The sequence below is a fragment of the Octopus bimaculoides genome, chromosome 1, assembly GCF_001194135.2.
Source record: "Octopus bimaculoides isolate UCB-OBI-ISO-001 chromosome 1, ASM119413v2, whole genome shotgun sequence".
Classification (NCBI taxonomy): Eukaryota; Metazoa; Mollusca; class Cephalopoda; order Octopoda; family Octopodidae; genus Octopus; species Octopus bimaculoides.
Genome location: NC_068981.1, coordinates 98,217,170 through 98,233,335, shown reverse-complemented (window position 1 = coordinate 98,233,335; position 16,166 = coordinate 98,217,170). Strand labels below are relative to the sequence as shown.

At 35.7% G+C, this 16,166-nt stretch overlaps 1 protein-coding gene across 1 annotated transcript in view; it reads left to right on the top strand.

Annotated features, from left to right (window-relative positions):
* LOC106882607 (signal peptide peptidase-like 3) overlaps nt 1-16,166 on the top strand; it is a 344,505-nt gene that overhangs the window by 60,117 nt on the left and 268,222 nt on the right. The window contains exon 2 of the mRNA XM_052966894.1: nt 11,680-11,733. The gene's annotated coding sequence lies outside the window, so the exon portion shown is untranslated. The remainder of the gene's footprint in view (nt 1-11,679; nt 11,734-16,166) is intronic.

Below are 16,166 nucleotides of genomic sequence, written 5' to 3'. Positions count from 1 at the left end.
ACACACACACACACACACACACACACACACACAAAGGATTCCATGCAATTTTCATTTACCAAATTCACTCTCAAGATATTGGTTGATCAGGGGCTATAGTAGAAGACACTTGCCCAAGGTGCCACATGGTGGGACTGAACTGAAACCACATGATTGCAAAGTTTCTTAACCACACAGTCATGCTTATACTAAAAAAAAAAAAGAAAAAAAAATGGAATGCAAATTTCATCTTGGTGCAATTTGAATTCCAAATATAGAGAGTGAAAACAAAACTGTTTTGTTTTTGTTCCATACTTTAACAATTCCACCAGTTTACCATCCAGATGTATGCATGCACATATGTATTTATTTATTTAGTTAGTTTACTTCTTATAAAGAAGCGAAATATTTACTTGTCTGAAGTTTGAATTAAAAACATTTAAATTTTATTCTGGAAAATTATATATATCTAGAAGTTCGCATTGTTGAATTGAGTCAGCCTTAGCATCTTATGAATCATTCAGGTGTGACTGTGTGGCAAGAAGATTGTTTCCCAACCACATGGTTCCAGGTTCAGTCTGACTGTGTGGTACCTTGGCAAGTGTCTTCTACTATATATATCCTTGGGGCTGACCAAAGCCTTGTGAGTGGATTTGGTACGTGGAAATAGGTGGAAACTGAAAGGAGCCTGTTATATGTGTGTGTGTGTGTGTGTGTGTGTGTGTGTGTGTTTGTCCCCTCACCATCGCTTGACAACCAGTGCTGGTGTGTTTACATCCCTGTAAATTAGCAGTTCAGCAAAAGAGACCGATAGAATAAGTATCTGGCTTATAAAAAAAAATAAGTATTGGGGTCAATTCAGTCGACTAAATGTTCTTCAAGGTGGTGCTCCAGCATGGTCGCAGTCTTATGCCTAAAACAAATAAAAGGTATCTACAACTTCTGTAACTTCCTTGCCTTTGCTGTTTTCTTTCTAATCGCAGACATCAAAATCATTTCACTCTGAATATTAAACCTTTTTTTTTTTACTATATTTTTATTGAAATACACTGTCTTTAATTTCAATTATTTTTTAAAACAATGAAGAATTTAGTATAATACCTTTGTCACTATTAAACTGGTGTTATGAATATAAATTAACATGAAAATTTGATGGAAGATTTTTTAAGTTGGATTACTTTTAATCAGGAAATTTGCATAATCAACCAAGGGTGGTATCAGAAGCGTTAAACCATATTAACTTCACCCTGTTATCCTGATGTAACCAATCTTGAAAAGCATGTAAAAAAAGACATTTTGCACCACCCCTTCACCTCATGTTAATGAATAGAAAACAAAAATAGACTATGTTTGTGATGGAGTGTAACTTTGTTTTAAGTCCTGATGGGTTCTAAGGTATTCAAGGTTTTAAGCAAATGAAAGATGAATCTGTCCATGGAGAATTGGCCATAGTTATAGCTATGGGGTTTCAAATCTTGAAGGAGTCTTAAGAGTACTGTTGTGACATTTGCACTAGCATAGCTGGTGGGAGGTAGGGCAATGAAGGTGGTCTTCCCCAGGCAATGCTTTTATGGGGGAAAGGCACTTTGAAGCCTGCTGTATAAGTCTGTATAGGGAGGTGAGGCATGAACTCAAGGGTTGCCCTGAGGAGCACACACTCTAGCTATGTCATTGGTCATATATTTTTTTGGCATTTTTAGATCTCGTGGTACCCTTCTGCCTCCAAATTGATTCCAGTACATGACTGGTACATTATTTATTGATGCCAAAAAAGGATGAAAAGTAAGGTTGACCTTAGCGTTATTTGAACTCACTGTCCAGAGAGTTAGAACAAATACTGCAAAGCAAATAGTCTGATGCCAAACCTCTTGACCAGATTATCACCTGCAAGAATTACAGATCAGGAATTCTATTGAAGAGATAAGATGTTGGCTCTTTGTAATCATTCCAAAATAATTGGCTGATAAAATGAATGTGTGTTTGATAAAGTATTCCTGCCAGAACACACAAGTGAAAGAAATGACAAATGCAGTGGATTTGAATTAATGACCTTAGTTTTCAGAGTACAGTACCTTAATTGCTTGGTGAATTTCACTGAGTAGATACTGCTTTGCTTTAGTTTTTTTTTTTTATAGTCATCATGAAATAATTAGTACCAAATTATAATAGGTCTGGATTTTTCATGTGTTCATACATAAAATAGTTCTGTTGCCAAACATTATGCTTGTATTATTCATCTGGCCTAACCTGATTATTTGACACATTTTTTTCCAAATAGTATGTTTGTTTTTCGAGTATGTGTGCATACTCTCTCTCTCTCTCTCTCACGCGCGCGCGTGCGCGAAGGGTTACTGAAAAGTTCTTGACATTAAGGACATTGCACAAAGCCTGATTGGTGGCCCAATCTTCTTAGTTTTTTGACAGGGCTTAGAAAAACTGAAGGACAACAGCAATAAGTGTGAATTTGGGAGAGGAATATGTTGAAAAAATATCATAATTAACTGGTCCCCCTGTATTTTCTTTTACCGCAAGCTAGGAACTATTCAGCACCACCCTCACACACACACATCCACGTTTGTTCATCTGCCATTGTTTCATGCTTAATATAAATACATCACAGAAAGTTTTTGGTAAGTGCAACACATAAAACTCTTGGCCCTTGAGTTATGTAGCTTTACAGCTAATGTGTGTGTGTGTGTGTGTATTGAAACTTGAATGAATCATTGCCTAACATTGTATACATTAAAGGTAATCTAATCTGTATAATATGTGGGAAAGAGAAATATAATTTTCGTATTTTTTTCTGTTATTTTGGCATTTTTATTTACATCCTCGTACTCTCTTTAGCAAGTTTCATCAAGTTCATTTTTCAACAATAGCTCCATTATTGATGGCTCAAGTACTCTAGTGTAAGCATAAATGCACACACACATGCGCACGCACACACACACACACACATGCGCCCCCCCCCCCACACACACACTGGAGGAAATATCTAGAATGCAGTTTGGGATACACTATGCTTGAATAAAAGACTAGGGAAGCTATGACTCTAACAGTTGTTGAACTCTGAAAATTTGTCACAGAAAAAAACATGTTGGTTAATTGTCAGTGATCAGAAGCTGGGGATAAAGATTTTAGCTAATGCAGAAGATGAGTAAGGATTCCTCAGCATAAAACTTGCACACACATATATGAATGTAGGCATTTCTCTATAGTCACTCAACCTTCTAGAAATAGTAAGCACACATTCACATCACAGCTCACCATCTTAAATATTGAAACGACACATTGAAAATCATCATCACCTATATCATCACCATTTAACAGTTGTTTTCCATGTTTGCATGGGTTGGATGGTTTGACAGGAGCTGGTGAGCCAGAGGATTGCGCCAAGCTCTATTGTCTACTTTGGCCTGGTTTCTCTTCATAATGCCATACACTTTACTGAGTGTACAAGGTGCTTTTGATGTGGCAGCAGCACCAGTAAGGTCATCAAGTAATTTGCAAGACAAACCCCCTCAACTGAGGTGGGATAATATTGAGGGAGATGACTTTGTGCCAGGTGATGAGAGGTTATAGTATGATGAAGGGACAGAAACAGGTATTGTGTTGTAGAGAAGGTAAACTCCCCTAAAAATATGCGAAGGTCACAGCTGGAGAGTCTTTGATCATTTAGTATGGAAAGATAAAACTGGAGTATTTTATGTAGCTCTGGCAATGATCACGCTCGATCGGTGCTGTTAGCACTCCACTGGCATGGGTGCCAGTCATCGGATTTGGTTAGCCAAAATATTCTACCCGTTTTGTGTTGAAACTAACCAGATCTGGTTTCTCACACCTGCTCCGCAATGTCACTCTAAAAATAAGCAACCATATTGTTGATCTCTCAACGCTTTGAGTTAATGTATGATTAATTCAAAGCATTGTGAATAAATAAGCTGTACATATGACAGAATAATCTGAATGGTAAAGGGTTAAACCTAATATTGGTTTCAAATTTTGGCACAAGGCCAACAATTCCAAGGGTTGGGGTTAGTTGATTACATCAACTCCAGTGTTCAACTGGTACTTAGTTTATCAACCCCAAAAGGATGAAAGGCAAAGTCGACCTTGGTGGGATTTGAACAACAGAATGTAAAGATGGACAAAATGTCACTAAGCACTTTGCCCAGTGTGCTAATGGCTCTGCTAGCTTGCTGCCTTATTAAATCTAACATTAAAGCCTTTGCTGGTTAAATACATGCAGATAATGGACCTGACCTTCAGTGAGAAGTGGAAATGGAGTACTGATTTATACTCAGCATACATCTAAATTTTATTGTATGTCATACAAAATTGCAGTCTGGAAAGGGTGTTTTATCTTGTATAGTCAACATTCTAACGAGGAAGCCCTTATGTAGTAGTTTAGTTTACTAGAGATAGCAGCTAAATCTTGTAATCACATTTTCTCGTTTATAACAAAAAAAAAAAAAGTGATTAAAAAATGTGATTTACTTTATATCTGAAAAATGACAAGATAGCTGATGCTAGAACAACTTTGATCAGAGGCCTACTTAATTGGGACAAACCTGGGGCTAAACAACAGCCAACCAACCAATTATCATTTTACATACCAGCTGCAAATATGATAAAGATAGTTGCTTGACTTTTCATAATCAGAAGTATACATAAGTGAGTAATTAGCATGGTTTGCATAGAAAGGCAATGGGATATGTGAATTTTAACACTCTTTGTTTTGCTATAAAGGTGCTAGTGATGAAATAGCTCTGACTGGGACTAGAAAAGTTCAGTTTAGCCAAGCTTAATTACACTACTTATCTCTTTTACTACACATACAGTTGATTAAATTGACAAAGCATACTTACTGGTTAATTTTTCATTAACCATACTTGGATGAAAAGAAAAGTCAGTCCCAGTTGAATTTGAACTCAAAATCTGGAGCAGTGTTTTGCAACCTTTTTATTCTTGGAGAGGTGCAGGCATGGCTATGTGGTTACATAGTTCATTTCCCAACCACATAGTTTCAGGTTCAGTCCTACTGTGTGATAACCTTGGTCAAGCATCTTCTATTATAGTGACTGAAATTTTGTAAGTGGATTTGGTAGACAGAAATTGAAAGCAGCTCATCATGTGTGTGTGTGTGTGTGTGTTCAGAAAACAAAAGACAGAGACAGGTGAGGGAACAAGAAGCAGGTGTATTAGTTTGAAGCTTGGGAAAAATAGAAAAGTCCTTGATGTTTTGAACCTACACACTTCAATAGAAAAGGGAAAAATGGAAAGAGAGAAAAAATGGAAAGAGACAAAAGTGTGTCAGTATTAATTGTTATACGTGCGGGCGCACAGACACAGACACACACACGTGTTTGTGTGTGTCTCCTTGTCTTCTCATCATATGATATGTAAGGGAGTGTTACCATCATATACATGGAGGTTATTCATTTCCTGTCTTCTATGTAAATGTCTCTGAGTAAGGGAAAGTATTATCTTACTTAGAAATTTTTTTTTTCTACTCTAGGCACAAAGCCTGAAATTTTTGGGGAGGTGGGGGGGCAATTGATTAGATCAACCCCAGTAAGCAACTGGGACTTAATTTATTGACCCTGAAAGGATGAAAGGCAAAGTCAACCTCGGTGGAATTTGAACTCAGAACATAAAGACAGACGAAATACTGCTAAGCATTTTGCCCAGTGTGCTAACATTTCTGCCATCTCACTGATGAAAGTTGGCAACAGGAAGGACATCTACCTGCCGGAAATCTGCCTCATTGGATTGCATCTGCTCTAAGCCAGTGTCTTCAGAAAAGGCAGAAACCATGATTTTCTATGCACTGGTTTATTGTGCTGTTCCAGTTTCCAACTAACCTCTTTGTGGTTCTGTTATAACATGTAACATTTGCTATTAATGCAGCTTAACTTTGAATCTTGATACATGCATGTGCATGTTGAAAATCTATTGATATAGGTATTACTGTGTGGGTCAGAATAAGGATCCTTAACCACTGGGACACAGACCAGTATCAGGCTGTGGGTCATTTGATATTGGACTGTGTGAGAAAGAATGAATTTTAAAATTTTATTTCTATTTTATTGCCTCTCTCAGACTGCAGGGTGTTTTTGCATTATATATGTATTATATGTGTATGTCTATATGTATATTACATAGGTGCAGGTATGGCCATGTGGTAAGAAGCTTGTTTCTCAACCACATGGTTCTGGGTTCAGTTCCATTGTGTAGTACCTTGGGCAAGTGTCTTCTACTATCGCCTCAGGTTGATCAAGGCCTTGTGAGTGGATTTGTGAGACGGAAACAGAAAGAAGCCCATTGTGTATATATGTGTGTGTGTCTTTGTGTTTGTTCCCTACTGCTGCTTGAGAACCAGTGTTGGATTGTTTACATCCCTGTAACTTTAGCAGTTCAGCAAAAGGGGCTGATAGAATAAGTATCAGGCTTGAAAAAAAACCCCAAAAAAACATAAGTATTGGAGTTGACTTGTTTCACTAAAAAGCCCTTCAAGGTGGTGCCCAGCATGGTTGCAGTGTAATGACTGAAACAAATAAAAGGTAGAAGATAATAATTAAATTATATATTATGCATTTTGTGTTTTGTTATGTGTGTGATCTGGTTCATGGGAAAATTGTTTTGCATGAAACCCATCTGTGGTGCTAAAATGTTTGTGGGTGTCTCTGTTGTCTGTGGCCAACCAATATGTTTTGAGTAAATTTGATGGATAGAAACTGTGCAGAAAACTGTTGTGTGTGTATAGGAGTTGGGGAGAACCTATGGTATTTGTGTAAGTAACAAAGTGCTTGGGATGAAGTGTTGAATATGTATTCCTGGAAGAATAACGCTGCATAGGAAGGTGATGGACTGAAAGTAGGACATCCAGGTGTATAGCTTAAGATTAGGTGTAGGGGTTGTTCTTAGCTTACACAGAGAAGTGGTCCGGTGTAGTAGTAACATCAGTAGAAACAGTGTTTGGATAGTTTGAAGGTGGGCTAGTATTAAGAGGTTATCAGCAAGTGTAGATACGTATATAGAAAGCATGCTGTATCTCTGTCTCCCTCTGTCTTATACACACACACACACATACACAAATATATGCACCTTATTAATGATGTAAAATAGATAATACAGATACATACCCAAGCCTACAAATATACATACAGCTATGCATATATGCAGATCCACTGTTTTGCATCCACTAACAACCATATACATACATGTACATGCAACCATACTTATGCATATCCAACCACACATATGCAGATGCAACCATACATATGCACACAAACAAGCATACATGTGTGATCATATATTAAGGCTATACATACAACTATATATGCGTACAAAATCATGCATACACAAACTACCATATGTAAGCATACAAGCATGAGGTTATATACATATACACACTCAACAACTACAAACACACACAAAAAAAGGGCCCCCTTCAGTCATGAATGACCATAGGATTGCACCTAGGAAGTTCCCCTCTGAGGCATAAGTCCAGGCAAGGTTATTTAGAGAAGACCAGCAGTCGTCCATGCATACCAACTTCCCTTCTCTACACCACCTATGTTATCCAAAGGAAAGGGAAAGGTTGCTACAGCTTGGCACCAGTGATGTCACAACTCATCTCTACAGCTGAGTGAACTGGAGAACACAACACATAGTCTGGTCCGAGAATCAAACTCACTACCTCATTGTGAGCCCGATACTCTAACCACTGAGCCATACACCTTCACTCAAAAACATACAAACACATAGATTTAAACAAACGTACATGCTTGTGTAAGATTCTTGCACCAAAGGTTGTGTACATTGAACATATGTACACAACTATAAGCAAAAAGATATACAGTTATATACACCAAAGCATAAACATACTGTTAAGGGTGGGTACATAAGCATGCATTTACATTAGAAAGTATTTATGTGCACAGCAAAAAGCATTCATGTGCACTCAAGTGTACATTCATAAAGCATACACATATGTATCCAAACATATACATATCCAAAATTATTCACATGCACACAAAAGTATATATGCACTCATACGTGCACAAAAGTGTATACAAACACGTTCATACATGAAATGCACTCACGTACACAAATGTGTATACACACACATGTACACGAATGTGTGTACATGTCTTTGTGTGCATATACATAGATGCAGAAAAATACATTAGACATGTAAACATATGTGAAAGGCCATCATCTAATGTGTCCATTAAAAGATGTTAAGAAGGTATACTATATTTTGAAAAGAAACATAAGTAGAGATTTAATTTCCTTTAGATATTTTTCTGCAAATAATGGCCAATTTTGAAATGCGTTAATGTATAAAATCTCTTTCTATCCAACTTTATCTGTTGAAATATTATGTCTCTCTCAAAACTGTTTTGACAAAAGGAAACAAGCATGCACACACATCACATGCACACTCACACACACACATGCTTCAAAAGTAAATAGACATCACTCATACAGGTTTATCTGTGCAGAGATAAATCATTAGTATGATTTGCAAACAGGTTACTAATTAAAAACTGCACAAGGTATGTCTACTAAATATTAAAATACGGATTCAGTTCATCAAAGAACATTATTTTGTTTTCTAGAAATATATCTTTCAAATATGGTGTCTATTTACTTTTGAGATGTCTGTGCATGCGCGCGCGCACGCACACACACATACACACACTTTTGTTTTTTTACAAATTTGAGAGTTTCCAATGCATATAAATCATTTATTTATTCAAGGCTGATGCTGCTGTTATTTGTAATCTGAGTTTTCTTTAGATTGTGTATGAAAGGTTACTTTTTCTCATCAATTCATTAAACTTGGGTTCCAGCCCCAAATGATCCATAATTTTATGAATATTTGTTGTGCACATTTAGTGAAAAATAACTCACTAAATCTAATCATGATGCACTCTGTGGAATGCATGTGTTTTTATCCTTGAGTTTGTGTATATATGGGCATATATAAAGATAATATAAAGATAAGTGTTTTCTTCATAACTTCCATATAATATTCATCTTTACTTTATATATATATATATATATATATATATATATATATATACAATTAAACCTTGGGAGAGGCATTATGCCGGAAATAAACACACGCACTGGTTCAGTCCTTGAAATACACATACGAAATATATATATATATATATTCATATAATATACATATACAGCAATTTTAGGGGAGGGCGTAAGTCGATTACATTGACTCCAGTTATTTACATTATTTACATTTGACGGATATTTGTCCGTATCTTGTTTGTTGTTAACACAATGTTTCAGATGATATACTCTCCAGCCGTCATCAGGTGTCTTGGGGAAATTTCAAACCTGGGTTCTCATTCCTAAGGTATTTTTCGATGTTATTGTTATTATTATTATTCAGGCCACTAACCCCAAGATTCCAAGTTCGATTCCAAGCAGTGACCTGAATAATAATAATAATAATTTCAAATTTTGGCTCAAAGCCAGCAATTTTACGGGAGTGATAAGTTGATTACATCGACCTCAGTGTTATTGACCCTGAAAGGTAAAGTCAACTTCAGCAGATTTTGAACTCAGAATGTGAAGATGAATCAAATGCTGCTAAGCACTTTGCTTGGTGTGATAATGATTCTGCCAGCTCACCACCTTAAATAATAATAATAATAATAATCCTTTCTACCATAGGCACAAGGCTAATCAATTACATTGATACAGTACTCAAATGGTACTTATTTTATCGACCCCGAAAGAAGGAAAGGTAAAGTCAACCTCAATGGAATTTGAACTCAGAATGTAAAGACATGAAATGCTACTAAGCATTTCACCCGGCATACCAACAATTCTGCCACCTCACTGCCTTAGTGCAGTACCAGGCAGTGGCTCTCATGGCTTTTGATTTTAATTGATTGGGAGTGTTATCATGTACATTGTTTTGTCTTGGTATAAAAGCTAGGCTACAGGTTTGCTTGTCAGTTGCTTGACGTTAACCAGTTGAGCATGTCCCTTTGTGGCTGATGATATATGCATCTCTGATCACGAGCAGAAGTAGTGGGGGAGCATCATAGCCATGTGTCGAAAGGGATTCTTTGGGGTTTGAATAATTCACCTCTGGAAACATGGGTGTTTTGTTCATCATCCTTAAACAAAACCTTATTCAGGGACCTTTTGAGCAGGATGAGCTACTCAACCAGAAGAAAATTCTAGCTGGGCTCCGTTTGCAAGGATCATGTGCTGTTTATCGTGATGTGAGATCACCAGGTTGCGCACATATGGTTGTGATGCATGTGCCTAGTGTACCCTTATCAGACAGGCTGTCATGATGGGTATACTCTGCTTTGTATATTGTACCCTAGTGTCACTTTGATGGCATGCACTGCTCTCACGCTCAATAATAATATGATAATTATGGTTTCAAATTTTAGCACAATGCAAGAAATTTCAGAGACAGGTTAAATCAATTATGGCAACTCCAGTATTCAACTGATACTTTTTTTTTTGACCCACAAAAGGATGAGGCATTTTGACTCAAAGCCAGCAATTTTAGGAGAGTGATAAGTTGATTACATCAATTCCAGTGTTATTTGAACTTAGAATGTAAAGAACCAGAAGAAATGCTACTTAGTGTTTTGAATGGCACGGTAAAGGCCAGGAGTGTCAGTGGGAAGGGGTTTAGTTGAGTTCATCAAACTCAGTACTTGACCCTGAAAGAATGAGAGACCAAGTTGGAAACTCCTTATATTTCCTCCTCAGGTATTTGCATACAGCAGTTGAAACTACGACTAAAGAGTAGCAATGTCAATCCTTACCCAGGCCAAGCCAAGCCGAGCCATCACTTCAGTGGAAGAGTTTTATGAGTTAGTTGTAATGATTGAAATGTTGGTGGTGGTAGGTAGAGGTAATAGGGTTGGTAGTAGCACTAGTAGTAGTGACAGTAGTGGTTGTGGTGGTGGTTTGTTGCTTACAGATGGAACAGACATGGGGAGTTACATCAATAGTTTAGCCATTAGGAAGGAATGTTTGCTCAACATGAGTCATCTTTAACAGTGTTCCTTCAGGCTTATACATATCTGTAATCAATAAAAAAGTTTTTTATTTTTTTGTCCATGTATACATTACATATTATTTACTATACTTTGTAGTGATGCCGTTATCTTTACCTGTTCAGTTGTTATTTTAGTGTTCTTTAAGAAAACACTTAATTTTCTTCATTTTTGTATATTTTGTGGGTATTTTATTCATTTATTTTTTTATTTTTTATTTCATGCCTCTTTTATAGATTCCTATTTTAACCTGTGATTGATTATTTTTCATTTTCATATTGGATTTGTTAGATTTGCTTTAATATTTATTAACAGCAGTTTAAAAATCATGTTTGTTCAACTTAGTTTGTATGTGCACATGTGTGTATACATATATCTGTTTATATAATGTGTTTGCATACATGTGTGTGTGTATGTATATATGTATATATTATATATATATATATATATATATATATATATATATATATATATATATATATATATATATATATATATATATATATATATATATATATATATATATATATATATATATAATGTAATGTGTGTATTTTGTAGTATATGCATGTATGTGTATATTATATATATAAATATATGTATATATAATATTTTTCTTTATCTTTCTTTATCTTTGCAGGGTATAAAGAGAAACCTATTGGTTCCTTCTGCCTAGTCTGTGATAGTTACAATGGTAAATACTGTTAAGCATTTTTTATTGGATTTAATTATTTAAAAAAAAAATGTTTAAAAAATTTTTCTTGGTGCATATGTTCTTATTTGCATTCTTTTCCACCTTGTTTTTCAAATAGCATTTCCATTTTTTTCTCTTTTCTGATGAGTTTTATGGATGTTCTGAATGGTTTGGGAAAACAGAAGAGGTAAAAAATGGAAAGAAAAGCTAATCAACTATTAAAAGAAAAAAAAACAGAAAGTTCTGGTATTTATTTCAGTTGAATGTAGTTAGTTTGGGAATGTACAGTCAACGATGATTTATGCCTTCTAGAAGTTTGGTTTGATGAGAGAGAGAAAGAAAGAAAGCATACACAATTATTTGAGCCAGAGAAAATAGCATTGCTTTGAACAGTCACTAGGGAAACTTGGAGAACTGTTTATAATCTGTGAGTGTAGTGAGAGAGATTGAAGTGACAGCTCTGATGATTAGGAAGAAGTTTTTAAGTGGAAAATTTTCAATATGAAATCCAGTGTTAAGGAAGTCATACGTTATATAAATGGAATTTGCAAACAAGAAATGAATGAATGAATAAATTTAAAAGAAAAAGAGAGGGTATAAAAAAAAATGTGTTTATTGCAAATTGAATTGAAAGAATTGGTAAAAATCTTGTAAGTTATGTGAACAGGATTTGTTTAAAAAAACCCTTCAAAACACAAGCAAAAATATAAAAATAACCTGGATTAAATTTATAACAATTGTAATGTAAAACATTATAAGAGGCAGTCATATAGAAATTTCATGCTATGTTCATAGCGTGGCATTGGGTGTCATATTTAATCTTTAGATATTGTGAATATATATATATATATATATATATTTGAATATATGTACTCTTCTGATTCCTTAAAGATCAATCCTGTAAACTGTGTCATTTCTCAAGAGTCCAATATTTGTGATATTCATTACAACACTTGCAGCAAGAGATGTTCACTACTTGATCTTTAGGTTAATTACTGTAGCCTCATTAGATTTGCTACTGCTATCTTGATATTTTCATCTCCTCTTAGAGCTTTATTGATTCATTGTCACACAACAACTTCATTTCGGGGTGTTAAAATGATTGCCTCTCTGTCTGTCTGTCTATATATGTATGTATGTCTGTCTTGCCTCCAACGCTTGACTTCATTCTTTCAGATATATATATACATTTTCTTACAGATACATGGTGTACACTGTATATATAGTTCCATATTATTGATTCTTGAGATATTTTAATGCAGCATGATGGTGACTGTGTTGTTATTGTTATTTAGGCCCAGTTTTGCTTTGATTGACCTGACTTATGGTCATAGGTATTCCAGCCTTGACTATCCAGTCAGATTTTCAGATATAATATACAGAGTGCAGTGAATAAACTGTCATCTAAATTACACAAAAATGAAAATAACACTGACCTCTCATTTTAACAGATATATTTACCAAAATTACATAAAAATATCTTGAGATACTAAAGAGTAAATATATTCAATAAAATCACCATTGGCTTCAACCATGGCCTCCAGACAACTTTGGAATCTCCTGCAACTCTTCTGGGTGGTCTCGTTGTTTAAGTTGGTGAATGCTGCCATAATGCTTACCTTCAGTTCATCTTTGGTGTTGCAAGGAGTTTTGTTGCTCAACTGCACCCCACATATAATAATCAAGGGAGTTGATGTCTGGGGAGTTAGTTGGCCTGATGTTAGGGGTGATGTGGTCACAGAAATTGTCTGACAGCCATGATTGGGTTCTCCTGCTTGTGTGGCATGGTGCAGAGTCCTGTTACCAAGTATAGTGTCTTCCAGCAGACACCCTCTTGACCCAGGGCAGTACTACTTCCTCCAGGCACTTGATGTAGGCCTCTGTGTTGAGTCCGAGACCATGTGGGAAGATGAATGGAGGCATAACGTTGCCATCACTAGTGATCACCATGATGTTGACTGGATGCTTGATTTTTATCACTCTCAGTACAAGACCTCAGATTGCACTGTCCTCAGATTGACATCAAAACATTCTGAAATGTTCATATTGGAGCTTTAGGCGCAAATGCCAAGCAGTACACCATGTTGTTTCCAAATTGCTGGCAGAGTGAATTGTATCATGGTGCTGTTTTTCTCACAGATGATGTCCAACTGAACCTACTACACTGTGTGGTCAACAAGATCAAAACAATATGCATGTGTGAAATAAAAAATATAAAATGGTAACAATTTACCTATCTCACCCTGTATGTAGTACTACATCATCTAAGAGGCACTTTATTCAGTCTGCCCTGCCTTTTTTAAAATGGTAGGTTGTGATGTGAGAGAGATTTGGCTGCTATTTCTAGTATATGATCACTTATTTACTTGACAGCTCTCCCTCTTTGAGTGATGTGATAGTGTTTGTGCTTTATGAAATCTAGTTTCCATTTTAGAAATAACACGACATTAGTATATCATTATCATGATCATCATCATTTAAGTCCTCCTTCCTTACTGGCATGGCTCAGATGTTTTAACAAGAGCTGGCAAGTCAGAATACTTTGCCATGCTCTACTGTTTGATTTGGCATGGTTCCTATGGCTAGAAATTAGGCTTGACAATTATTAAGTTGTTAATTTCAGTTTGACATAGTCAGCATATGAATTTTCTGTATGAGTAATGATTTAATAATTTAAAAGTTGTTTGTAGTTAAACTGTAATGGTAAAAAATGTCAGGGTTTGAGTTATACAAAACTGGTTTTGTTTACACTTCATTACATAATCAATGAATAATGCACAAAAATGACTCCCCATAAAATATTAACAATCAATCGAGACTAGCCTGCCTATTTTGCTCTACAGATCATCACATAGATATATGAGTGCCATACAGTAGATATTGTGAATTCATGATGATTCATGTCTGTGACCCTGATTTGAATTCAAGCAACAAGTCCTTTCACTTCAATTGCATCACTGATATCTTTCTTTGTAAAGAATTATTAGTGCTAGAGTTGCTGGAAATATCTGCTACATTTCTCGCAAATCACAAACCTATGAGAGAAGCTGTTGTGCAGTTGTTTGGCTTGGCCTGTTAGAAAACAGTAGTAGAATCTCCCTCATTTTATATTATATTGTCACATAAAAACCAAACCAAAACAAAGGAAGCACCATTGGTTAATGTAGTCCTAGGTATAATGTGTCAAAAATAGACAATATTGTCAGGGCTGAAAACTCTTTGATCATTGGTTTGCTTGGTCAAAGATGACCTGGGGCTAAGCAGTAACAATTATTTGTGAGAATTTTGCATTTAAAAACAAGGAGTGGAATAAGTTCCCATTAAGCCAAATTGAATACAAGCTTCCAGTTCCTCCTAACTGCCAATTTCATTTTTGGATAGCTGTCTTTTATTTTTCATTTTTGTTTCAATCATTGGACTGTGGCACTGCTTTAAGCAGTTTAATTGAACAAATTACCCCCCAGTACTATTTTTTTTAAAGTCTGGTACTTATTCTATTGGTCTCTTTTACTGAACCACTAAGTTACAGGGATGTAGTGGGTAGGGAGATGAACACACATACACACAAGGCTTCCACATAGTTTCTACTTACTAACTTTACTCATAAGGCATTAGTTAGCCTAGGTCTATATTGAAGACACTTGCCCAAGTTGCTGTGTAGTGGGACTGAACCTGAATCCACATGACTGCAAAGTGAGTTGCTTAATCATAAAGTCATGCCTTACAAATCATGATTTTAGACAAAATACCTCCCATTCCAGTTACATAGCTGCTAAAGCACAAGACATATATTTCACAGGCTAATGAGGATCTAGCTAGATATGATGTTAGAGGGACACTGCTGATGTTACCAGGGACAGAGAAGCAATACAGAAAGCAGGTTGGTCAGTTATGGATGAACAGCATCTCTTACATAGCGAAATAATTGTAGCACTCTAATTATCAAATAATCACAAGATGTGGGTATAGTTCATTGCTGTTACAAAGGAACAGATAATCTGCATATGTAACAAATGCTGAATGTAAACAAAGCGTAAAAAAGGATAGTTTGTGGTTTCCCACAAACTTGAATGAAATTAAAGCATATTTTGCCATAAATATTATTATAGGCATTAGAAAGTTACCTAGAATAACAAATTACTGGAGTAGTGATGAACCCTTTGGAGACGAATAGGTATAATGACGAGGATACGGTTTTTAAAATTGACACAATATCTACATGTAAGAGACACGAGCAGAACACCAGTACGTGGATAACCAGACTTTGATCCCTTATTTAAAATAAGACCCCTCATTGACTGTGTTCAAAACACATATAAAACAGTTTATAGATGAGGATATGGTGGGCTATAAAGGCCAAGTGCGTTTTCGACAGTATATGCCAGGAAAGCCCACAAAATGGGGGATCAAAGTTTGGAAGATTTGTGAATCAA